We start from the raw sequence: 26,690 nt of genomic DNA, 5'->3' as shown, positions 1-26,690 counted from the left end.
CAGTTGTGAGTCTAGATGGCATCGTGTGTGTACCACCGTCTTTCTTGTGGTAGCAAATTATTCTCTATAGACATCTCTTCCCCAAATAGGAACTTTTTAAAGATAAAACGAGGTGACCATGTTCTCAAGAAATAAGGGAGAGAAAATACTACTTTACAGAAGTAAAGACTATCCCCAAGTGTTTAAAATGCAGACTCTATCCCAGCTTCACTGTCTTACTCACTTGCCTGATATTTATGAAGTTTTTATTTGGTAGATATGAGAGGAGATACACAGACAGAGGAAACAACCTGAGTTACGTTTGGGATTGATTAAAACATCATAGATTCACCTGTAAATAACAGATGATATTAAACATATGATTGGATAGATAGCATTGAGACACATATGAGTTAAGTTTGGGATTGATTAAAACATCATAGATTCACTTGTAAATAACAGATGATGTTAAACATATGATTGGATAGATAGCATTGGGACATGTATAAATGATAATTAGATAGAGATGGATAATGCACAGTGAGCAAACAATCAGGGAAACATTATGGCCTTGTAGGAGTATAGTTTTGGGATTATGAATGTGGAACTAGAGAAGGAAAGGAAGATGGGAGAGCTGGTTCAGGGAATGTCAAATAGCATCTGAGATAAACTGGGTGAGGGAGTTCAAAAAATTATTGCAATGTTAAGACTAATGATGGCACCTTGTGGATTTTGGGGAAATGTGGCTATAGGCAAAAATATTTGTGTAGCTGTCAGAATTAGCAGAAATTGTACTCTCTTGTTATTTATTACATTGATGCCCTCACCTACTGCCCAGCAAAACCCAAATGCCTGTGTCTTGCATGTCCCCTGTCACCCTTGCACTAAATAATGGAAGGGAAAACTCATTTCAACCTTTCCCATGGTCGCTAGAAGGTTGTTTGAACTTTATATCAGAATTTTTATACATAGCAGGCACTGAGCAGTCATAACTGGCCGTCCTTCTTCCACTTTTACAACCTGTTTTACAGAACAACCAGATAGCTTTGGGGAGTGCTGCTACTTTTTCCTAAGTTTTATTATACCTGCTTTGAACAGCCTCATGGACCAGAAAGCACATGACCTTGGAGAGTCTGTCATACATACTTTCAAAGCCAATCTCCACATTTTATTAGCTTTATGACTTTGAGTGAAATGTGCAGTCTGTGTTTGCAACTGCAGGGTTCCAGGTTTAGCAAACAAAAACACACGATGCCTTATTTTTTTTGGTTTTGGTTGGCTGCACAGCGCAGCATATGAGACCTTAGTTCCCAGAACATGAGCGTGAAAGTCACTCGGTCGTGTCCAACTCTTTGCAACCCCCTTGGAATTCTCCAGGCCAGAATACTGGAGTGGGTAGCCGTTCCCTTCTCCAGGGGATCTTCCCAACCCAGGAGTCGAACCCAGGTCTCCTGTATTGCAGGTGGATTCTTTACCAGCTGAGCCACAAGGGTAATTCCCAGACCAGGGATCAAACCCATTGCCCCTGCATTGAAAGCATGGAGTCTTAGCCACTGGACCACAGGGAAGTCCCAACACGATGCTTGAATTCGAATTTCAGATAATCCATTATCTGTTAATGTAAATATATCTCGTGAATCTAATCCACAGTATGATGAATATAGACAATAACATTGTAATATAATTAGGTAATATGACATGATAATATGATGATAAATATCATCATAATGATAAACATATTATTATACAATATGTAAATATATCAAAGTAGCATGCTGTACAGCTTAAGCTTATATAATTTTGCATGTCAAATTTACTCAATGAAAAAGAAATAATGCATGACTTGGAGTATTCTTATACTAAAAAATTATTTCTTTATTTGAAGTTCCAGTTCAACAGAGTTCCTTGTTTTCTCTAGCAGCCGTTGGCAATTGCCATGCCTAGTTATTTTTCAAAATGCCATTTATATTTTAATTATGTTTGGCTTTTCAGGACTGCATTATCATCTATCACATTTTGAAAGTCATATCTTGACAAGATTATTTACGTTGTTAGAAAAGTAAGAGCAATCTGTGTCGACATGCCTGGTGAGAGCAAATTCTCTACAATTTAAGTACTTGAAATTTGTATTGTGGTGGATGCATTCATTTCCTATGGCTGCCTTAACATATTACCAAAAACTTGGTGACTTACAACAGAAGTTTCTTCTCTCAGTTTTGGAGTCTGAGAATCAAAGAAATCAAAGTTGTGGTAGGAAATAGTCCTTCCAAAGGCTCTTGCAAAGAATTCTTCCTTGCCTCTTCCAGCTTCCAGTGGCTCCAGGCATTTCTTGGATTGTGGCAGCATCACTCCAATCTTTGCTTCCATCTCTACATGGCATCCGCCTCTGTTTTCCTGTCTCAAACTTCCCTCCTCTTTCTCTCATAAGGATAGCAGTCATTGGGTTTTAGGGCGCACCCTAAATCCAGGATGATCTCATCTCATGTTCCTTAAGTTAACTTTATCTGCAGAAAGCTCTTTTCTTTTTTTGGAAATAAATTATTTGGGGGTCAAAGTCAGTATGGTAATACAACATAATGTAGACAGTTTTTGCAGGAACAACTGTGAAAAGTTTAGCAACTTTGAATGTTCATAAATCATTTCAGTTCCCTGAGGCTTTTAAAAGTTTTGATTGTTCAACGATTAGAAAGATCTGGCTGAACTCTAGAGACATTTGTGAAAAAGCCCATTTCTGAATAAGGTTCATAGGTACTGGTAGTTATTCTTTGGGAGGACCCAGGCCAATTCCCTGGATTGAGGGCATGGCTACCCACTCCAGTATTCTTGCCTGGAGAATCTCACAGACAGAGGAGCCTGGTGGGCTGCAGTCTGTGGGGTCACAAAGCGTCAGACACAACCGAAGTGATTGAGTGTGCACACACGCACACACAGGTCAGCTCACTACAGAGGACGATTCTCTTCAAATACCAGGAACAAATTTAGATAATAAAAAAGTGATCCACATGATCTTGTTCATTGTGATTCTATTTATAACAGTGTCCCAAGTCCCTGTGTTGAGTTGGAGAATTTCACTCACTCCAGTGTGAAACCCCTGCAGCCTGCACTGTGACTCTGATATCTCAGCATCAAAGGAAAGTTTCCTTGTGTTCTGAGAACAGAGTTTTCAAATTGGAGTGAGAACTTTAGAAACCTGATACATGGGAAAGGATCGAGAAGCTTATCCCCTGACAAGCCTCTGTTTTCTCACTATTTGGTAAAGCCTCGCTACTTGAGAACTTCATACCAGTTTTAAGAAAGCCAGATCTAAGACAGTGAATTAGAAAGCTTTTTTTTTTTTTTCCTGTTTCAAAAATCATCTTGATAAAAGTGAAACATAATCTAAGTGTAAAAACAGCCCTTTACAGGTTAGAGAGTCTGCCAGCTATTTTATTATTAGAATGTGATTTATGAAAACTTTGAGAGATTTCTTCACTGAATGGATAGGCATAGTAATGTTTCTAGTATATATTGTGTATCGGGAGTAGTGTTTACTGTGTACATACATTTATAATCTGGATAGGACTGACCATGAGAGTGGCTGCCAGCCCACACATTCATTCACAGCTTGGTATTTAGGGTCCTCTTTGGTTTTGACCCTTGGGAGTTTCTTTTATGGAAAGATTGCCATATATCCAGGCTTGCCTGGGAGCAGTTTTGTTTTTTTTTTCCTTTTGATTTGCATAATTGCTAATATTCTCTCATTTCACTGTCACAAGAGTCCTGATTTTAGAGACATAGTGTGTATTCATGTGTCTTAGAAAAAAATTCTTAATCCCGTTAAAATTGATCATAAATTTAAGCATCATGAGTGTTGCTTTTTTTCCCCAGAAGGAAATTGCAATTTATATCACCAGCGAAAGATGTGTAACTGAGCGACTCTGAGATACTTTTCTTGGCAGCCCTTTCTTTAGGTTTACAGTCTTTAAACAAGCTATTTTGATCAAGAAAAGGTCTGTCATGCATTTCTCTGATGAGGCTGTGAATTGTATGTGTTGCTAGTCAATCGATTTTTGCATTTCTTACAAATGGTGGAATCAACTATAGGCTTGTTTTACTCAATATAGGCACAAGCATAAGCAAAGATGTTAATGTTATACCTTCCACCACTGTCCTACCATTGGGAATTTTTTTAATGGTAGTGACTCAGTTTTAATGATAGCTTTTTCACTATGATCTTAAGCCTCTAATATATATGTATGCACACACACATATTATAATATATATCCACTATGTGCATATATACATTTATAGCATATGCTTCTGCAGAACACATATGTTCTATTGTGTTTGCCTTATTTCCGTAGGTGCGAAAGGGTCACTCATTGACACATAAAGATTCCCTTGTTTCATGCTAATATAACTAGAGCTGTATCATTACTAAAACCTCAGAATGAACTTCTACCTTGAGATTTTGTAAATGACTCCTAGACTGTATCTTTTTGTTAGAAAGCTTTTTATACTGGTCTTTTTTGAAATAAAAATCTTATTTCTGGCTCTTCTGGGTCTTCGTTGCTGCTCAGGGGCTTTCTCTGATTGCGCAGGCTTCTCATGTGACGGCTCCCCTTGTTGCAGAACACAGGCTCTAGGCTCTGTGCTTAGCAGTTGTGGCGCATAAGCTTAGTTGCCCTGAGGCATGTGGAATCTTCCCGTACTAGGGATCGAACCCATGTCCCCTGCCTTGGCAGCTGGATTCATGACTACTGGATCACCAGGGCAGTCCTCTATCAGTCTTAGCACTTCCTTTATCCTGAGCCAGAGGCAAGGAACCTAGTCGCTGTTCTCTAGGCTGTCTGCGGCACTGCTTACGTGGAGGTATTCCTTTCTTCAAATTTCAGTTGGCCAAAAGATGGCATCTTTTAGTGAATGTAAATCCAGAACTCCATAAGCCATAGAGCAAACCCTTTACCAATTTCCTGAAGAAACTCCAAAGATGTTTCCACATATGAAATGCTGCTGTATCACACCTAGCAACGTTAGGTCCACTTTTAAAGGTGCTATCTCTCCTGCTATTATAATTACAAATTTGCTTTGCTTAATTATTCTTAGATTGGAAGAACAACACATTTTTATTTAACCTGTACAAAACACTACATTGCCATGAAAAGTAAAACGGCCCACCAAAGGAACTGTGTTCAGTGCCTGATAGTGTTCTCAGGAGTTGATAGACAAGGCCAATCGATACATATCATATTTTCTTCAGAATCTGCATAGACTTTGCTAGTGGTGGGTTTTTATTTGAAATATGATTTTATTATTTAGAGATGAATTCAATTTATAGTAAGTATAATTTAATTCAGCATCTGTTAACAAAGGATGATTTTAAGCTTAACTCGTTTTAAAAGTGCATCTCTGAGTTCCAGTATTAGAAATAGTGTCCTTAAATTCACTTGAGGTTAATTAACTTGTGTTTGCTTTCCATATTTAGATTTCTTAAAGGATATTCTCCTCGATGTAGGATAAAGGAAATTTTATGTGTTCATGGGTTTCAGTGCATTATGCCTATAGAGAGAAATATTCTCAGGAATTTAGTTATGTGTTCTCTGAAATTAGATCATATGAAGTATACAAAATTACCTTTTTCATAAATTTTGAAAGGTCATTGGCACCATTTACTGAATAAGAATGGGTATACATTTTTGGTACAACTATTTGATATAGTCAAACCAATATAAGGTTATAGGCTCGTAATCAAAATTATTTTAAGAGCCAGCATTTGTTCTAGTTAACACTAAATTAGTATTCTAAATTTGGAATTAGTAGACAGTGAAAAGTTCTACTGGGCTTTATTAGTGCTTATCATAAATCAATAAAAATAATGCAACAATATTCTAAAGCAAATAAATATAATTAGATGTTTCTTTTTGCTTTTGCAAGGTACTATTTCTTTTTCTGTTGATCTTGGGTTAGCAGTCTACTTTACAAAGTCATCTGGTTTTGGAACAAAATAGTCTTGGAAATCTTAACTTTCAAAGTTCCCTGGATCAGTTGGTCAAGTATTTCTTTTGGTGGCAGTCTCAGCTTAAGTTTGTAAACCTCAGCCATGGGTTTATTCTTGGCTGCCTCAGCAGTCTTCACCAACTTCTGAGATTTACTTTCTCAGTTCAGTTCAGTCACTCAGTCGTGTCCGACTCTTTGCAACTCCATGAATTGCAGTACGCCAGGCTTCACTGTCCATCACCATCTCCCGGAGCTTGCTCAAATTCATGTCCATCGAGTTGGTGATGCCATTCAACCATCTTGTCCTCTGTTGTCCCCTTCTCCTTCTGCCTTCAATCTTTCCCAGCATCAGGGGCTTTTCCAAGGAGTGAGTTCTTCATATCAGTTGACCAAAGTGTTGGAGTTTCAGCTTCAACATCAGTCCGGCCAATGAATAGTCAGGACTGAATTCCTTTAGGATTGACTGATTGGATTTCCTTGCGGTCCAAGGGACTCTCAAGAGTCTTCTCCAACACCACAGTTCAAAAGCATTAATTCTTCGGTGCTCAGCTTTCTTTATAGTCCAACTCTCACATCCATACATGACCACTGGAAAAACCATAGCCTTGACTAGACGGACCTTTGTTGGCAAAGTAATGTCTCTGCTTTAATATGCTGTCTAGGTTTGTCAAAGCTTTTCTTCCAAGGAACAAGCATCTTTTAATTTGATGGCTGCAGTCACCATCTGCAGTGATTTGGGAGCCCAAAAAAATAAAGTCTCTGTTTCCATTGTTTCCCCATCTTTTTGCCATGAAGTGATGGGACCTGATGCCATGATCTTTGTTTTTTGAATGTTGAGTTTTAAGCCAGCTTTTTCACTTTCCTGTTTCACCTTCATCAAGAGACTCTTTAGTTCCTCTTTGCCTTCTGTCATAAGGGTGGTGTCATCTGCATATCTGAGGTTATTGATATTTCTCCCAGCATTCTTGATTCCAGCTTGTGTTTCATCCAGCCCAGCATTTCGCATAATGTACTCTGCATATAAGTTAATAAGCAGGTGACGATATACAGCCTTGATGTACTCCTTTCCCGATTTGGAACCAGTCTGTTGTTCCTTGTCTGATTCTAACTGTTGCTTCTTGACCTGCATATAGATATTTCAGGAGGCAGTAAAGGTGGTCTGATATTCCCATCTTCAAGAGAATTTTACACAGCTTGTTGTGATCTACATAGTCAAAGGCTTTGGCATAATCAATAAATCAGAAGTAGATGTTTTCTGGTATTCTCTTGCTTTTTTGATGATCCAACAGTTGTTGGCAATTTGATCTCTGTTTCTCCTGCCTTTTCCTTTTCCTTTTTTTCTAATTTTTCCAAAAGACATGTCTAATCTTTAGCTTAAGCAGGAATTTCTAGGCAAGCAAGAGGGGAAAACAGAGGCCATGTGTTGATGGTACACAGAATGCTTTTGGTTAATTTATTATAGAAACCAATCATACCAGGATGAAAGAGAGTAAAATCTCCTATTGGAAATGATCACATAAGCTTTGGGCAACAGGTAATCAGGTGATGGTTACCCAAAGGGGAAATATATTATGGACAGTGAAGGCATTGCAAATATCCAGTGCTGTGCAGCCAATACTATAGAGTGTGCACCAGAATCATGTCCAATTCATAAAAGCATTCTAAAACTGCAAATAAAATTCTTCCTCAAAGTCAATTTTTTGCAGCCGTTGTATCATCCTGAGTGTATGAGTATTAACTTGCTTCCCCTCACCCCAATGGGGTCTATAATATCATGTCAAAACTAATACTTTATTGGTATAAAATTGACCTTAGGTAGGCCAAGCTTTTCTTTTTTGCTTTGAAGAATTTTCCCTATCCCCCCAAAAAATTATGTTGTGTGTAGTCGCTAAGTTGTGTACAACTCTTTACAACCCAACAGACTGTATCCCACCAGGCTCCTCTCCAAAAAGAATATTCTATACCCATTTTGACCCCCTGCATGCAGCTGAACATCAGACCCAGAAGTTCATCCAGGCCAAACTGGCCAGTGCTTCAGGAATATGCCGGGCGGGAACCACGGCTCAGCAGCAGGACAGTCTCAGCCATCCCTTCCGGCTGTACCTGCAGCAGCCCCTGCAGTCACCCAGGAGTTCTTTCCTTAGCTACTAGGCAACACTGTGCAGATGGAAAAGGATAAGATGACACAGAACAAGTGTGGGAGCCTCTATGAGATAAAAGCCTCTTTCTCATAGGAGCTAGAATCTCTTATAACTGCTTCATAAGCAGAGTTTCCAGGGACCTGCCCAGTTACAAGAATTATTACATTTGGAAATCCCATAGATATGGCTTCCTAACAGATGCTTCTACTTCTCCCAGTCCAGATGAAATTTACCAACCAGGGCATCCTTTTTACCTTGTGTTGATACACTAGCATAGTTGATATACTGTCTTCTGAGGGTTATAGGGAGATACAGAGTTAATCAAAGCTCATATTCTCAGGAAGAAGGGGAAAAAGCTTTCCCTACTCTGGGGCCAGCATTGAGAACATTAATAAAATACAGGGCATTCATGTTGTATCTAACTGTATCAGTTGGCCCCTCCTTGCTCTAGTGCCACAAGAAGGGTTTCAAGATGAGATGACCTGAAGCCTTTGGTGTTACCTAGCAGCTGGTAAAGCAGCATAAAAGTTGCTTTGGATATAAAATACCCTGTCAGCTTTGTTAGTCCAATTTGGGGGCCTGACCTTGGAAGAAAAGCAAAACCAGAGCACACACGTGCTCATGGATGAGAAGTAGCTACAACCTTGTCTGTTTCCAGTCAAAGTAACAACACTTTACAGCAGCCATAACATAGGAAAAACAATAAATAGTTTAGTGATTTTAGACTGTCTAGACATGACAGTATTCTTGCCTTGGAAATCCCATAGACAGAGGAGCCTGGTGGGAGTCCATGGGGTCAAAGAGAATTGGACACGACTGAGCAACTAAACAACAGCAACAATGACAGACATGCCAGACCCTTATTATTCTCTCTGTTTGCTTGTTTTCAAAAATAAATGACCATGGTCATAAAATACACAACATCACAGTAAAAGCAGACTCTTTTGAAAGTATGCATTCAGTTTGGTTGAGGCAAAATCTTCCTTCTATGCACAAAGCAATACATTTTTACCTCCTTGTACTGAGAACAGTCCTAGTACTTAATGACCATTTTTCTTTCTAAGCTACTAGTTCTCTATTATACATAAACTTCTTTTTAAAAATGATTTTATGTAATTTTTTCCATTCTGATTTTATTGAGGTATGATTAGAGTAAATTTATTGATATGTAATTAGATTAATTACATAGAGTAAAACTTACAATTTGACAGAAAAATACAGTCCTAGCAACCATCAAAATCAAAATATATAGCCTTAAAAAGTTCCCTCGTGATCCTTTATGGCTAATTATTTCCCTACAATCCTAGCCCCTGGCAACAACTAATCTGATATCTATGAAAAATAATTTTCAGTTACCTCAATACATATATATTTTAAATATATACAGATGTATATGAAATAATGATAGATGATAAATTTTAGAGGTTGAATATACTTTTATAAAGCATAACACTTTTTACAGCAATAATTTTATCCTTATAACTTAATGCTGTTTATATTGCAAATGTATTTACATACTGAAAGAATACAGACATAAAATCTACTTAGCCCAATGTATCTATGGATTTTGGGTGATAATGATGTGCCAGGGTAGGTTCATTGGTACGAAGTTCCGCTCTGGTTGGGGATGTTGATAGTCGGGGAGGCTATACCTGTGTAGGAGGAAGGGGCATGTGAAACTCTCTACTTTCCATTCAGTTTTGCTATGAACCTAATACCCCTAAAATATAAAGCCTATTAAAAAAAAAAACATTCAGTGGTGATCAAATACTTTTACTCTTGTCTCTATTTTAGTTTAAGTACACAGAACAGTACAACTACAGTTGATATTAAAAACTTATCAGAATCCTAAAATTTTAGTCAAAGAATCCAAATGAAATAGCATGCAGCACTGCCTAAAGTTTAAAACATTCATGTTTAAAAAAAAGCAAAGGTGCTACTTATTGTAACTCCATTTAGTTACATGCATGCTTATACTCATGCACTCTTAAATTTATTTAGTATAATTAATGACCACTTGCCTGTTCTATAAGACAAGCATGCAAAATTTCCAGTTTCCTATTGTAAAATAAACATGATTTACATGAACTAAAGGTTATGTTATATATGGCTCTCATACAGGCAAAGAGAACACATTTAGCTGTCTTTTTAGCTAAGTTTAACAAAACAATTTAAGTTATTCAAATATTTTCTGTGGTCAGGAATATCAAGTACTTAAGTCAACTTGAAGAATTTTTTTATAATTAATACTTATTTACCAAGGAATACTGTCTTTAACTCTTGCCATAAAGTCTGAAGATAAAGTTTTTTTAAGGGTGGGCTGCTAACATGTGTCTTGTTCTTCACTTTATTTCAGCAACCCAGACACCCAATAACTAAAACCACCATTCTCTTTGAGCACTTTTTTCTTCCATTTATGTGGGAACAGGATGTTTGAGACTTCTGGTTCCAAATTTATGTGCACTGGGAGTGGCAGGGGAAGAGGTGAATAGATAGCATCATGAAGTCAATGGACGTGAAATTGAGCAAACTTAGGCAGCTAGTGGAGGATAGAGAAGCCTGGTGTGCGGCATTCCGTGGGTTCAAGAAGAGTCGAACATGACTAGGGACTGAACAACAGCAAAATTAATCTCTAGACCAATCAAAATGTGTGCTCTATTAAACTAAGCTATATGGTCTTGATTTCCCTCTGGAAACAGTAAAGGCACATTGTCGAAAAGAAAATTTCCTCATGCTCTTTGGTGTCTTTGAGCAGCACCATGGCGGTCAGCAAGAACAAGTGCCTTATGAAAGAGGCAAAAAGGGAGCCAAGGAGAAAGTGATTGACCCATTTTCTAAAAAAGATTGGTATGATGTGAAAGCACCAGCTATGTACAGTATAAGGAATATTGGGAAAACACTGGTCACGAGAACTCAAGGAACCAAAATCGCGTCTGATGGCCTCAAAGGTCGTGTTTTTGAAATGAGTCTTGCTGATCTGCAGATTGATGAAGTAGCATTTAGAAAATTCAAGCTAACTACTGAGGATGTTCAGGGCCAAAACTGCCTAACCAGTTTTCATGGTATGAATCTTACCCGTGACAAAATGTGCTCCATGGTCAAAAAATGGCAGACCGTGATTGAAGCTCATGTTGATGTCAAGACTACTGATGGTTACTTGATTCGTCTGTTCTGTGTGGGTTTTACTAAAAAGTGCAACAATCAGATCCGGAAGACCTCTTACGCCCAGCACCAGCAGGTGCACCAGATCCACAAGAAGATGATGGAGATCATGACCCGAGAGGTGCAAACGACTTGAAAGAGGCGGTCAATAAATTGATCCCAGATAGCATTGGAGAAGACATAGAAAAGGCTTGCCAATCTCTTTATCTGCTCCATGATGTCTTCGTTAGAAAAGTAAAAATGCTGAAGAAGCCCAAATTTGAATTGGGAAAACTCATGGGGCTACATGGTGAAGGTAGTAGTTATGGAAAAGCTACTGGGGATGAGACAGGTGCTAAAGTTGAACGAGCTGATGGATACGAGCCACCAGTCCAAGAATTGGTTTAAAATGCAGGCTCATAATGATGACAAATAAAAGATCTTATTTGTGGCAGAAAAAAAAAGAAAAGAAAAATTTCTCATTAACATTGTTTGGAGAATAGCTCTTTTACCCCCAGGGAAGAAAGTTATGCTGCTCAATTGTTTGTTTTAAAATTAGAGCTATTTATTTAGTTTATATACTGTAACAAAGTATCCCTTTCTTTCTCAAGTTCTTAGGAAATTAGCAATCAGATTCTTTTGTCACCTTGCATTTTTTTTTCACCTTTCATTTTTAAAGCAGACTTACTCATTTAGCGAGATGTCTTACAATACGTACAGTCATCCTTAGTTTTTAGAAATACTCTTAGTCAAATGGGCAGATGTAGATACAAAACAGTGATCATCAAAGTTGAGTCTCCAGACCAGCAGCATCAGAATCACTTTGGGATCTTTGGGCCCCACCCTGCGTCTACCCAATCCTAAACTCTGGAGGTGGGTCCATCAGTCTGGGTTTTAAGGAAACTTCTCAGTAATACTGATGCATGCTGAAGTTTGAAAACCGATGATGTAAATGTCCTGAGTTTCACCAATTATACATGTACTCACACACACACAAATAGTCACCTACAATCACAATCAGAAAATCATCCAACCAATGTCTACATATGATTTGAACTAACAGTTTGTCAACAAAAATAATGTTGCCCACTTGTTTACTAATAAATAATATTAGTAGACAAAGGATGTGTAGTCTTCAAGCAATCACACTGCAGCCACCCCCAAGGATGGACCATGAAGACTCAGGAGGGGAAAGCACAGGACACTGGCCCCAGATTGCTGAGATGTATATCAAAGGAGTGATTTCATTGAGCACAGACTCTTGTATCATCCCTTACATAGCGAAGTCCTAAATCCCTTAACTTGAGATATCTGGTTTTCTTTAATTAAAAATAATCTTTTGATGTTCCTACTTGGTCTTTGTTGCAAAAACTCCTATATATCCTGGTTCCTCCCTTACCTTCTTGGAGGAGCAGTTCCCCTGACTCAGAGCTATCTGAGAGGCTGCCTCCCAAGGCTAAGTCCTCAGTTTGGTTCCTCGAATAAAACATAACTCTCAACTTTTTGATTGTGCATTTTTTCAGTTGACAAGTTAAATGAAACTATGGTCCCAAACCATATATGAAAAAAGCTCCCGGTGGTACAGCCCAAAGACTTCAGTGATGGGGTCTGCTCACCCTAGACTTCCTTTCCAGGGATACAGCAGATAGGCACATGGAACTCCTCAAATACAACTCAAGGACCACAGATTTTCTCTCCTGTGACAGACTTTATTTTCTGGGCTCCAAATCACTGCAGATGGTGACTGCAGCCATGAAATTAAAAGATGCTTGCTCCTTGAAAGAAAATCTATGACAAACCTAGACAGTACATTAAAAAGCAGAGACATTACTTTGCTGACAAAGGTCCATCTAGTCAAAGCTATGGTTTTTCCAGTGGTCGTGTTTGGATGTGAGAGTTGGACCTTAAGGAAGGCTGAGCACTGAAGAATCAGTGCTATTGAACTGTGGTGTTGGAGAAGACTCTTGAGAGTCCCTTGGACTGCAAGGAGATCCAACCAGTGCATCCTAAAGGAAATCAGTCCTCAATGTTCATTAGAAGGACTGATGCTGTAGCTGAAGCTCCAATGCTTTGGCCACATGATGTGAAGAGCTGACTTACTAGAAAAGACCCTGATGTGGGGGAAGATTGAAGGCAGGAGGAGAAGGGGATGACAGAGGATGAGATAGTTGGATGGCATCACCGACTCGATGGACATGTTTGAGCAGGCTCTGGGGGTTGGTAATGGACAGGGAAGCCTGGCGTGCTGCAGTCGATGGAGTTGCAAAGAGTCGGACACGACTGAGTGACTGAAAACAAAATCATTCTCTAGAAACCAGTGAAGTCATTCTGGGCTCTCCTTCTTGGAGACTCTGACATCCTCTAGATATCAAACTCGCCCTCCAGTCACGTTCAGGCCTTTAGGTTCATCTCACTTCTCCCAGGTCTAAAGTTGGATGGCAGCATGCCATACAACCCCAGCACAAGAGCCCTTTCAAATTGCCCCTAGACTATGACATCAGGGAGTTTGGAACATGAGCTGAAATTGCCATGTTTTTGAAAAGTCTAGTTGTTTGCTTGTCATCAGTTCAGTTCAGTTCAGTCATTCAGTCGTGTCTGACTCTTTGCGACCCCATGAATCGCAGCACGCCAGGCCACCCTGTTCATCACCAACTCCCGGAGTTTACTCAAACTTCTGCCCCCAATCCCTCCGAACATCAGGGTCTTTTCCAATGAGTCAACTTTTCACATGAGGTGGCCAAAGTATTGGAGTTTCAGCTTCAGCATCAGTCCTTCTAATGAACTCCCAGGACTGATCTCCTTCAGGATGGACTGGTTGGATCTCCTTGCAGTCCAAGGGACTCTCAATAGTCTTCTCCAACACCCCAGTTCAAAAGCATCAATTTTTCTGCGTTCAGCTTTCTTCACAGTCCAGCTCTCACATCCATACATGACCCATAGCTGCTCTTAAAGAGGAAGGTCAGGGAAACTGAAGGAATCTTGAGGGTTCTTGCCTTTTTCCTTGATTTAAACTTGATCTTAGCCAAAAGGCCAAGAAGCGATGTTCCTTGATTTAAAGGTTGATGTCTGCTTGACTTCGACGTTCTTCTGAAGCAGGCTGTCTGTGTGTCCTATAAGATTTGTGGCTAGTTCCAGTCAATTTAGTTGTGAAGTGATTTCAGAAATTTATTAACTTTTTTGCAAGTAGAAAGGCTCTGGTAAGCCAATTTAAAGAGTCACTCCTAAGAACGATTTATTGATAAGTTTTTAATATTTATATTTATTTTATTGACCTAAGATTAGGTGATCTAAGAAAGAAATGGAGACTTTTGTTTGAGCTAAATTGAGGGTTATCACCTGGGAACAGCCTTTCAAAAAGTTCTGAGAGCTGTTCTGCCAGTTGTACATTAAGTGGCATATTACTGACAGTCTATATGGTTTGGTGGATAGTGGGTCATGAGTCATCCTGGACCCTCACAAGATCCAGTCCAGTGGCTAAGGCTTGGCAGTTCCAATGCTACGGCACAGGTTCAATCACTGGTCAGGGAAGTAAGATCCCACAGGCCATGTGGCACAACCAGAAAAGAAAAGAAAGACAATGATTCTGGGGAAAAGGAGGCACTCATCTGTATAGCCTATAGTTCATCATTTCCTATGCCCTAGTTATTTGTTTTACCTTTCTGTTAAGCATGGATGGATGCTGTCCACTGTGAACGTGGGTAGAAGTTTTACAATTATAGTCTAAAGTGAAATTTTCTTCACTGTTAAAAAAACGACCAATTTGTCACTCACAAACAGCTTTCAGATGTGGGAAAGTGGGTTGTTTCACATTTTGAAAGATTACAGTTTTGTCACAAAAGGCACTAAGAGTCAATGACTGCAAAGTTGTATAACTGTGCTTTTCTAAATTTTCTCGAGTTTTGAGAATACATTATCTCTTGACAAAATTATCGAGGAACAGTTCCTCATTAAATTTAGAAAAGAATGAACGAAGCTTTATTTTGTACTAAAGACTCTAAGTATAAATTATAAGAATAACTGAAAGAAATTATTTTTCCAAAAAAAGTACATTCACATCTAAAAATTCTCAGACTTCAGTCAATTTACTTTCACATCTTAATAGCAGGCTGTAATAGAAGAAAAGAGCTGTGCTTTAGGTTGGGGTCTCCAGAAGCATAGCCTGAGACAGGGCTTTGTGCTTCTCTGTGAAATAATCTGGGAACACAGCAGTAAGTGTGAGGATGAGACAGGGAAGGAAGGAGGCCAGAAGAGGCTGGGCGAAGAAGCAGGTTACCTTAGGGACCTCTGGAACGCGGTATGGATGCCCCCAACAAGTTTCAGTGAGAAGCCGAGAAGGCCGGCTATTTATTTGACAATCCTAATTTGCCACTTGCTAAGGCCTGCTCCCAAGGTTCTGGCACCTGTGGCCTGCCACACACACAGGCCAAACATGCTCGTAAAACCGTAAGTGCCTGAAGAAGAGATGGAACTTTGGCGTTTAGGAAAACCGACTGCGGAGGGGAGATGGCACCAACGGCATCTGCTCCAACACAGATCTGGTGTTATGCTAAGTTAAATAAGTCAGATGGAGCATGCAAAATGATATCACTCATCTGTGAAGTCTAAAAAAGCAAAACAAACAAAAGATACAGAGGAAGGAGTACTGATTACCAGAGGGGAGGCAGGTGAGGAGAGGTGTGTGAAACAGGAGAAGGGGGTCAACTATATGGTGATGGATGGCAGCTAGACCTGCGGTGATCACTTTGTAGTGGCTACAGATGTCAAGTTAAAAGACTGTTCACCTGAATGTGTTGGTCACTCTGTCAAGTCCGACTCTTTGCGACCCCACGGACTAGCCCACCAGGCTTCTCTGTCTGTCTGTCCAGAAGATCTCTGTCCGAAAGATCTTCCTGACCCAGGGATAGAACTCGGGTCTCCTGCATTGCAGGCAGATTCTTTACCACCTGAGCTACCAGGGAAGCCCTGTCCACCTGAAACTTATAAAATAAAAGAAGCAGCAGCAAACATCCATGTTGTGACCTGAATATGGAGAGGCATGACCTCTAGGAAGTAAGGATTTCTGTATTATAGCTGCAAGGAACTGAATTCTGCCAACAACCTGAATGAGCTTAGAAAATCACTCGGTCCACATAGGAACTCAGCCAAGCTGATACTTGACTGCAGCCCAATGAAACCCTGAGCCCAGCTCCCTGTTAAGTAAAGTCTGTCCTACAGAAACCTGGAGATAGACGGTAAATGTATGTTTTTTTAAGCCATTGCATTTATGGTAATGTGTTACACTGTAATAGAAAACTAATATAGTGTCTAAGCTAAGGAGAGAGACAAAAGGTACCTTCTTTGTCTCTCCTTCCACATGGTCCAGTCTGTATCAACCTTTCTGGAAAATACTCTTTAAAAATAAATTTTTTGAGCCATGGAACTTAAACCAAATCTTAAAAAGTTTTCCTTGATGAGGCTGGAGGTAGAGAATCAAAGAAGTTAACATATGGAATTATCAGATGCCAAGTTGTTTTCAAAAACCAACTTCTAAAAAACCAGTTCTACAGCATCCAATGAACAGAATTGCTAAAGGGCACTTTCCTTTCACTAAAACATTAACATTGAGAAAATATATTCCTTAGTTTTTCAGGTAGCAACCATTTGAATACAATAGAAATCAGGTGTCACATTCTAAATGGAAATGAGGATGTTAGGGAAAATTGAAATGACTCAGAAAAAATACACTGCTGTTCTGTGAGGATTTATAAATCAGCCCACAAAAAAAAAAAAAAAAAAAAAAAAAGCCAAAGGTCTCCATATCTGTAAACATAAAGTTATTTTTAAAAGATATATCTCTGTCTCAAAAATAAATATTAATATAAACCTTCAGCATATACTCACTCAGTGCTTTTCATATCCATGAAAAGTAGACTTGTCTTAGCTTAAGAAACTGCTTTAATAAATTTATAGTGACACAACTTGAAAGAAAATTAGTAAATTGAAACACATAAATAAGCATCACTAGCCTAGGAGAGTAATATAGATGAAATTTGAGTGCAGTTCTTTGGCTTCTCCTGAGCCTCGTTACACTGTAGAGGATTAATGTGTCAGGAGCTAAGAGGAAGCGAGTTGTTTGGACTTTATGATTATTGCATACTTCCATAATGAGAATATAATTAAAGGTGAAAGTTTAAAGCAAACAGAGTCAGCCCATAAAATTCGGAAACTCTCTTAAGTGATCTTCTGTGTAACACTGAAAGCTTTGGGCTTTTCTTGGAATCATTTATTTGACGTCTCAAAAAATACTGCACTACCTCCTAAACACAGGTGACCGAGGGTACTGCTGTTTTCTGTTTATACTCGTCATGCGTTCAGGGTATGCAGGCGCTGCTGGTGGTTACCTGGAGGAGTCCCAAGGTGTAGCCCACATTACGCCATCATTAAAGGACCTCTGCTCTGTTGTTTTGCCCCTGAAATATGATTCCCTGTGCCACCCTAAGACAGACTCCGCTTTCAATTTGTATTCTCTTAAAAAAAAATAGACTGTAAATATTGCCTTTTCCGGAGTTGAACTTTAACACAGGTCAGAAGAACTGCTTAGAAAACCAGGGATGTGAAAAAGAAGACATAAAAGCATAAAGTGTACAAAGGTTAGAAAATCAGATCCCACAGTGCCAGGCTGAGCACCTGGTCCGTGCAGTGCCTGGCCGGCTGCCAGTTCAAGGAGGCGCCCTCATGCCTGGGGTTCTGCAACGCAGCAGCCCTGCAGATTCCTGAGTTGGGAGGAACACGGGGGACAGTGATGTCAGTAATAATCATAGCTATCAGTAAGAGAACGTGTGTGTGTGGGTGTGTGTGTGTGTGTGTGTGAGCTGCTCAGTCATGTCCAACTCTTTGCAACCCCACCAACTGTAGCCCACCAGGCTCCTCTGTCCATGAAATTCTCCAGGCGAGAATATTGGAGTGGATTGCATTCCCTTCTCCAGAGGATCTTCCCAACCCAGGGATCAAACCCTGGTCTCCTGCATTGCAGGCAGATTCTTTACCGTTTGAGCTAGTAGTATAAAATAATAACACAATATAGTGAGAAATCATTTTGAAGTGTTGGTGGGCTGCAACATCTAAAGGGACAAGAATCATTCCTGGCACAGAGTAGGTAATACTCTCTAATACTCTGTATTACTCAGGTAATAGATCTTATCTATATTATAAAAGTAGCAACCACAAATGAACCTAATCACGGTGGTAAGGTGTTTTGAACTTTGAACAACTGGTCATCAGGGAAGGAGTAACAACCACCTTTTACTACATCGTTAGTAAAACAGATGATGATCAAAGAACCGAAGTTTTGCCCATGATGACACATGCCAAAGTGGATACTTTGCTACAAAACATGGAAAGCAAGAGAGAAGTGGAGAAGTAAAGGTTGAGACAATAAATAAGAGCAGACTACTTATCTAGCTGTGCAAGGGAAAAAAATAAAAATGATGACAGTCACATCCTGCGTTTCTAAAATTTTTATTTTTCGTACTTTCAGAAATTCATTCTGGCTATAGAGCCAGAAAAAGCCAGAACACTCGGCACATGTTTTGAGATTTCAATAGGCAGAATTTAAGTAACTATCTCAAACAGAAATCAATGAAAAATTAGAGAGTATAACATGGGTTTGGAATTTCATTTTTTAGATGAAAAGAAGCTCCAGAACTAGGAGAATTTGTACATATATGGTATGTTGATGGTGGTAGCATTGTGGCCAGTCCTTAGAGCAAGGCCTTTGATCTCCACCTGATACTCCCAAATAGGGATGCTAGATGTGAAATTTTAAAGAGGAGAAAAAATAACAAATAGATCTCATTTCTAATAAAACAGAAACTGAAAACATTAATGCATGGGGCTTCAAAAAATCATTTGTCTCATTTCAGTGGACATTCATATTTAATTATCAACATACTCAATTATCAATTACTATGAGTTTGGGTAAACTCCAGGAGAGAGCGAAGGATGGGAAATCCTGCCATGCTACAGTCCATGACGTTGCAAAAAGTCAGACACGACTTAGTGACTGAACAGCAACAACATACTCAATTATCAATTTAATGTCAATATCCTATATTGACCATATATGTCAATCACATATTGACATAGTCTGTTTCACTGGCCTGTGTATTAAGGAAAGGGGAGGTATTGCTCAATCACTAGAGAAGGTACTTCATTACATTTATAACTTATGTAATTTTTTCTCCAATTTTTGATTGTTTGATCAAATTAGTTTGTTGGGTTTGCTTTTTAAGATCACTAAGATTTGCTTGTTTTCCATAAAATATCATTTTTCCCATCTTTCCTGAAGTATAATTGATGAAAATTTCATGTATTTAAAGTATACAGTGTAATGTGTTTTTAACTGAAGTAGAGTTGAAACAATGTGATCTTTTGATATATGTATATATTGTGAAAAGATTACCCCAAACAGGCTAATTAGCATATCCATCACCTCATATTGTTATCCTTCTATTTTGTGGTGAGAGCCTTTGAAATCTACTCTCTTAACAAATTTCAAGTATATGATACATAATTTTTAATGTATTACAATATTATTTATTATGTATAGTATAATGTACTAATGCATTATTAATGTGTTATAATCATCATGCTATACATTAGGTCTCTAGAACTTATTTACCTTATAACTGACAGTTTATATCCTTTGACTAACATCTTTCCATTTACCCCACCCCTAGCACCTGGTAACCAACATTCTACTCTGTTACTATGAGTCTGACATTTTTAGATGCACTGTATAAGTGATATCATGAAAGATTTGTCATTCTGTGTCTATCTTATTTCATTTAGTCTAATGACTTCCAGATTCATGCATTGGTTTACTGGTGGGTTGGAACACTTAAAGGGACAAGGATGGAATTATATCTTTCTATTCTAAGTCTGAATAATATTCCATTTTATGTATACACACTTGTCCTCTCAGACAACTCAAGTTGCTAGCCAAGAGCCTTTCACTGAGGACTATGTTCTTTGCTGAAGACTATATTTTAAAGGATTTCTTGACAAGCAAAATTTAGTCCAGAGAATTTAAGATCATAAGAAATGATAACTAGAGAAGAGTAAGAGAGGGATCCAAAAGTAGTAAGTCTGCAAATGTATGGAGGATGCTGACAACCTGGTTTAAATATTTGGAAGACTGTTACTTAAAAGAGAAATTACTCATCTTTTGCTTTAAATCTGGAATCCAGAAAATAGATTTAGGTCTAACTGGGAAGCGTCTGGAGTGAGTAGATACCTGACTCACTCCCACAGGTCATCGTTTGATTGTGGCAGAGACTGCTTGTTGTCCACCACCATTCTTCCCCTACGTCTTTCATCCTAGAGCTCCCATGTTTTGACTCCCCTGCAGGCTCAGATGGTAAAGCGCCTGCCTACAATGCGGGAGACCTGGGTTCGATCCCTGGGTCGGGAAGACCTCCTGGAGAAGGAAATGGCTCCCCACTCCAGTATTCTTGCCTGGAAAATCCCATGGACAGAGAAGCCTGGTAGGCTACAGTCCATGAGGTTGCAAAGAGTCAGACACGACTGAGCGACTTCACATCACTAAAAGTTTTCTCAGCTAGAGTTGGCAACTTACCAACCTCACTGGCAGCTAAGTTCTACATTTTGGCCAGCAAGATGTAGGCAGAAGCTATATGTGCTACTTTGGGGGGTGCAACTTCTTGTTTTTGTTAGCTGTTGAGTCTTGTCCGACTCTTTTACAACCCAGGGACTGTAGCCCACCAGGCTCCTTTGTCCATGGGGTTTTGCACACAAATGTTTCTCTAGCCCTCTTCTATTTTCCTTCCAGTTGGGAGATAAGGAGAACAAGAGTTGTCTTGAATACTATATAATTTCACTACTATGTGGAAGCTAAAAATCATAACTCAGAAAGTAGAGAATAGATTGGCAGTTGCCAGAGGCCGGGAGATTGAAGAAATGGGTGATGAGGATTGAGGAATACAGACTTCCAGTTATAAGATTACTAAGTTCAGTTCAGTTCAGTTCAGTCACTTAGTCATGTCCGACTCTTTGTTACCTCATGCACTGCAGTACGCCAGGCCTCCCTGTCCATCACCAACTCCCGGAGTCCACCCAAACTCATGTCCATTGAGTCGGTGATGCCATCCAACCATCTCATCCTCTGTCATCCCCTTCTCCTCCTGCCTTCAATCTATACCATCATCAGGGTCTTTTTAAATGAGTCAGTTCTTCACATCATGTGGCCAAAGTATTGGAGTTTCAATCTCAGCGTCAGTCCTTCCAATGAACACCCAGGACTGATCTCCTTTAGGATGGACTGGTTGGATCTCCTTGCAGTCCAAGGGACTCTCAAGAGTCTTCTCCAACACCACAGTTCAAAAGCATCAATTCTTCGGTGCTCAGCTTTCTTTATAGTCCAACTCTTCCATCCATACATGACCACTGGAAAAACCATAGCCTTGACTAGAAGGACCTTTGTTGACAAAGTAATGTCTCTGTTTTTTAATATGCTGTCTAGATTACTAAGTACTGGGGGTCTAATGTACACCATGATGACTGTGGTTAATAATATTGTTTTGTATACTTGAAAGTTTCTTAGAGAATATAATTGTCCTCACCACACGCACACAAACTGTGAGGTGACAGATGTGTTAACTAACCTTATTATGACAATCATTTTCACAGTATATGCATATGTCAAATCATGTTGTGTACCTTAAACTCACATAATACTATATGTCAGTTATTCTCAATAAAGCTGGAGGAAAAAAAAGAGTAGCTGTCTTGGACCAAGGGTCAGAAGCCATACAGTGAGAATGATGGAATTGTTGTATTAGTTTAGGATTACCTTTCCCTGCGTGGTTTTCTGTGGATGAAATGAATTTCCTTAGTTTAATCCACTGTATTTTTTTGATCTCTTTGTCACGACAGCTTAGACAGCCCTCTAGGCAATACGTTGATATGCTTTATAAGAAAGTCTTTTATTATGTTCAACTAATTTCCTTCTAGCTTTTAAAAATTTCTCAAACTACATCATAAATATGTTCTTCAAGGTAGACTTATTATTATTCTACTGATTTCTAACTAATTTCCATGAGTTTAGCAACTTAAAACAACATATGTTTAATACGTGGATTATAGATTCTGGATAGATCAGGAATCTGGGCATGGTCTAACTAGGTTCTTTGCTCAGAATCTCACAAGGTCAAAGTTAAGGTATCAGCTAGGATTAACTTTCAAAACTGGAGCTCAGGGTCCTCTTCCAAGTTCATTCTTGGTTTTGACAAAATTCAGTTCCTTGCAACTAGAGGTCTGAAGTCCATGTTTTCTTGCTGTCTGCCAGCCAGGGGATTCTGTGAACTCCTAGAGGCTAGTCTTAGACTTTCTCCTTGTGACTGCCTCCATCTTCAAGCTACCAACAGGGAGCAAAGTTAAGTGTCAGTCGTTAAGTCGTGTCCAACTCTTTGTGATCCCACGGACTGTAGTCTGCCAAGCTCCTCTGTTCATGGGATTTCCCAGACAAGAATACTGGAGTGGGTTGCCATGCCCTTCTCCAGGGGATCTTCTTGACCCAGATCTCCCTCATTGCAGGAAGACTCTTTACCATCTGAGTCACTAGCGAAGTTCCTAAAAAGGGAACTTCAAACTTTCATACTTCAAATCTGATTTTCCTTTTTGCAATTAGGTAGCAAAACTCCTGTGCTTTGAAAGGAGATTAGGTTAAGTCCACCCTCATAATCTCCCTTTTGATGAATTTGAAATCAATGGATTAGTAATCTTAATTACATCTGAAAGTTCCTTTTGTCATATAAGCAGTAGTAATCAGACATATGTTATCATATTCACAGCCCAGGGACTGGGACAAGAAATCTTGGGGGTGCATTTTAGAATTCTACCTACCACAGTAGGGGAGACATTTACCACCAGCTCCCAACAACAGCTATCTCATTATGTGTTGGGCAAGCCACAAACATTTCATAACTTTTCATTGCCCTAAATATGATATTTTAGTGATGATTGTGGGTTGCCAAATCTCATTTGATGTTACCATTCTGCTTTCAAGACAGCATTGACATTAACAGGAGTCATAAAATATTCTAAAAACAACTACATTGTAATATATAGTTCATAAATCTAAATTTCAGAGGATGTAGTGTAGATATAAAGATGAAGTAAAAGTTCATATTCTTTGTGCATGCAGTATTAACCTTTAGGTTGACTTTGTCAACAGTTTTCAGACTAGTTAGTCTTAAATTTAGAAATTGCTTCGAGTAGTTTGAGAAAACATTATACTTGCCCTTTATAATTGGCCCTTTGAGTATATTCTATTTTTATGTTGGTATATTCCCTAATAAAAGGCTGACCATTTGACATGATACAAGGCAATCTTAAATTATCTTTATCTATTGATTCCTTTGTTCTTCTGTTTTAACTCACTGGAAGCCCCCGTCCTTACCAAGATCTGTAGAGTCCTGCATGCTCTGTCACCCCCCAGCTCTGTGTCCCCCAAGTTCTCATTTCCTCTCCCACTCCTCTCTTTCCAGGTCACTCACTTTATCCACACTAGAATCCTTCAGGGCCTATCCCCAGTATGCTCCCTTATTGGTTCAGGTCTGTTTTTTCCATTGTTTTTAAAAATTACTTTATTTTTAATTGGAAGATAATGGCTTTGCCCTATTGCGTTGGTGAGGCTTCTCCTCCATCTCCTCTATGAAAGAACATCTCCCTTCGACTATCAAGTTGGTTCCCAGATCTATCATTACATGCTATATTATCTCTTTATTGACTCCCTGCCTATCTCCCTCCGTTGCAACCAAAGCTGCTTGGGAGTAAGGGACTTCATTTTATGATCTGGTTGAATTCTCAGTGCCTAGGGCATCATGTGAAAGTGAAAGTCGCTTAGTCATGTCCGACTCTTTGTGACCCCATGGACTATGGGAATTCTCCAGGCCAGGATACTGGAGTGGGTAGCCTTTCCCTTCTCCAGGGGATCTTCCCAACCCAGGGATTGAACCCAGGCCTCCTGCATTGCAGGTGGATTCTTTACCAGCTGAGCCACAAGGGAAGCCCAAGATCATTGGAGTGGGTAGCCTAACCCTTCTCCAGGGGATTTTCCTGACCCAGGAATTGAACTGGGGTCTACTGCATTGCAGGCAGATTCGTTACTAACTGAGCTATCAGGGAAGCCCATCATAGACCTACAGCAAACATGGTTGAATTCATGCACAAATTCAGAAAAGGCAAGGTAGGTAAGCTGGATGACTCCTATACTCTGCAAACTAACACAAGTCTTGGATTAGGAAAGAGCTTCCTTGACAAAGGAACAGAATGTTACTACAAATGGAAAAAGTAACAATGTTGGCAGGGAAACAGAAGGCAAGAAAGAGTGGGTCATTGGGAGAATCAGTGCCTGAGTTGGTTCTCCAGTTTTTGTTCAACTTACCAATGCAGACCATGGACTTTTCCAGTCCCTGTCAGAGCGTTGAAGGGAACGCTGTGTTTAAGATGGAACAAGGGCTCACGACACCCACTACTCTTCTGTAGCTGCCATCTCTGCTTCTATCGGTGACGACAGGCTTTAGCAGGATAATTGCAAGTTTTGAAGTCACTTGTCACATTAAACACTTATTAACTGTTTTTAGAATAAGGGGTGAAGGTTTTTTTTAAATTGTTCTTCAAGTATTTTAGTTACATTGTAGGTGTTAACATTTGGCTTTGCTTATCTTTTATACTTGCTGATAAAACGTATGTTAACAGTTGACTACATCAAATAATATGATAATTGAAGAAAAACCTTTAATTAATAATCTGAGGATATGAATTTGAAACTTGTATTTTGAACAGAAATAAATCTTTTACTTTAAAATTTCTCTCATTGAGAAACATTTGACAAGAAGTCAGCGTATTGTATCTTTCTTTTAATGACCTCCAATATATCATTGTGCCAATGACTAAATGTATTAAGGACTCCAAGTACTTGAAAGGGACGTTTGTGAAACAGGGACTAGCTGTTTTCTTATAACTCTGAAGATTTCCAAGACGCATTTTAGCTCTATAACATACACTTTGTAGCAGACCAGTCTAAAATAAAATATTACATCACACAATGTATATGTCCAACAAATACTGAATTTAATTTTGAAATGCTGAGTTGGAAGTATTCAAACTGTCTACTTTCCATCTACATGGCCATCTGTCCTCTGTTACTTTTATAGCTGGAATCCTTCTATTCAATGAAGGATTGGAAGAGGTCTCTTCCAGTTCTAAGACTATGTTTCTGCAAGACAATCATCTGGAGAAGGAAATGGCAACCCACCCAGTACTCTTGCCTAGAGAATCCCAGGGATGGGGGAGCCTGGTGGGCTGCCGTCTATGGGGTCACACAGAGTCAGACACGACTGAAGCGACTTAGCAGCAGCAGTCTTCAATCATCACCTAGTTTTGAAAGTAAGACGTTGCTGAATGCGAAGATGAACAACATCCATAGTATGACTTTTTTCATTTTGTCACTATTATTACCTAAAATAGGCAAAACAGCTAAAACAGTAGAAATAATCAGTCCAGAACATACCTGTGAAGGCTGTTTTAAATGGCACTGCCACGTGCTAAGTCGCTTCAGTCGTGTCCGACTCTTTGCGACCCTCTGGATTGTAGCCCACCAGGCTCCTCTGTTCATGGGGATTCTCCAGGCAAGAATACTGGAGTGGGTTGCCATGCCTCCTTTGGGGAATCTTTCCAACCCAGGGATCGAACCCAAGTCTCACGTCTCCTGCATTGGCAGGTGAGCTCGTTACCACCAGCGCCTCCTGAGAATCCCTATGACTAATGTAAGTCCTTAGAATTTTATTTTTAGTGTTAACTCTTCAAATCATTATTTGAATAAACCATTGATCCTTTGCTGAGAAAGTTTACAAATTGGATTTTATTTTTAAAAAATTTTTATTCGAGTATAGTGTTCTTGCCTGGAGAATCCCAGGGATGGGGGAGCTTGGTGGGCTGCCGTCTATGGGGTCGCACAGAGTCGGACACGAGTGAGTGACTTAGCAGAGGCATAGTTGCTTAACAACGGTGTGTTAGAGTCTGCCGTACAACGATGCGAATCAGCCATCTGTATACATATATCCTCTGTTTTTTAAATTTCCTCTGCATGTAGATCTCCCAGAGCACTGAGTGGAGTTCCATGTGGTATACAGTAGGTTCTCGTTAGTTATCTGTTTTATGCACATGCACATGCCAAGCCCGATCTCCCAGTTCATCCAACCTCCTCTTGCCCGCCTTGGTGTGCGTACATTTGTTCTCTACTTTTGTGTCTGTATTTCTGCTGTGGAAATAGGTTCATCTGCACTATTTGTCCAGATTCCACATATATGCATTAATACATGATATTGGTTTTGTTTTCCTTTGTGACTTACTTCACTCTCTGTGGCAATCTGTAGGTCCAGTCGTGTCTCT

At 39.4% G+C, this 26,690-nt stretch overlaps 1 protein-coding gene and 1 pseudogene across 1 annotated transcript in view; both read left to right on the top strand.

Moving 5' to 3' along the window:
* MCTP1 (multiple C2 and transmembrane domain containing 1) overlaps positions 1–26,690 on the top strand; it is a 550,845-nt gene that overhangs the window by 255,019 nt on the left and 269,136 nt on the right. The gene's annotated exons all lie outside the window — the stretch shown is intronic.
* On the top strand, positions 10,856–11,661 carry LOC136169030 (small ribosomal subunit protein eS1-like; annotated as a pseudogene).

This window comes from Muntiacus reevesi, chromosome 1 (genome assembly GCF_963930625.1).
Source record: "Muntiacus reevesi chromosome 1, mMunRee1.1, whole genome shotgun sequence".
Taxonomy (NCBI): Eukaryota; Metazoa; Chordata; class Mammalia; order Artiodactyla; family Cervidae; genus Muntiacus; species Muntiacus reevesi.
The sequence above is the reverse complement of the archived record's forward strand: the minus strand, read 5'-3'. Positions and strand labels throughout refer to the sequence as shown.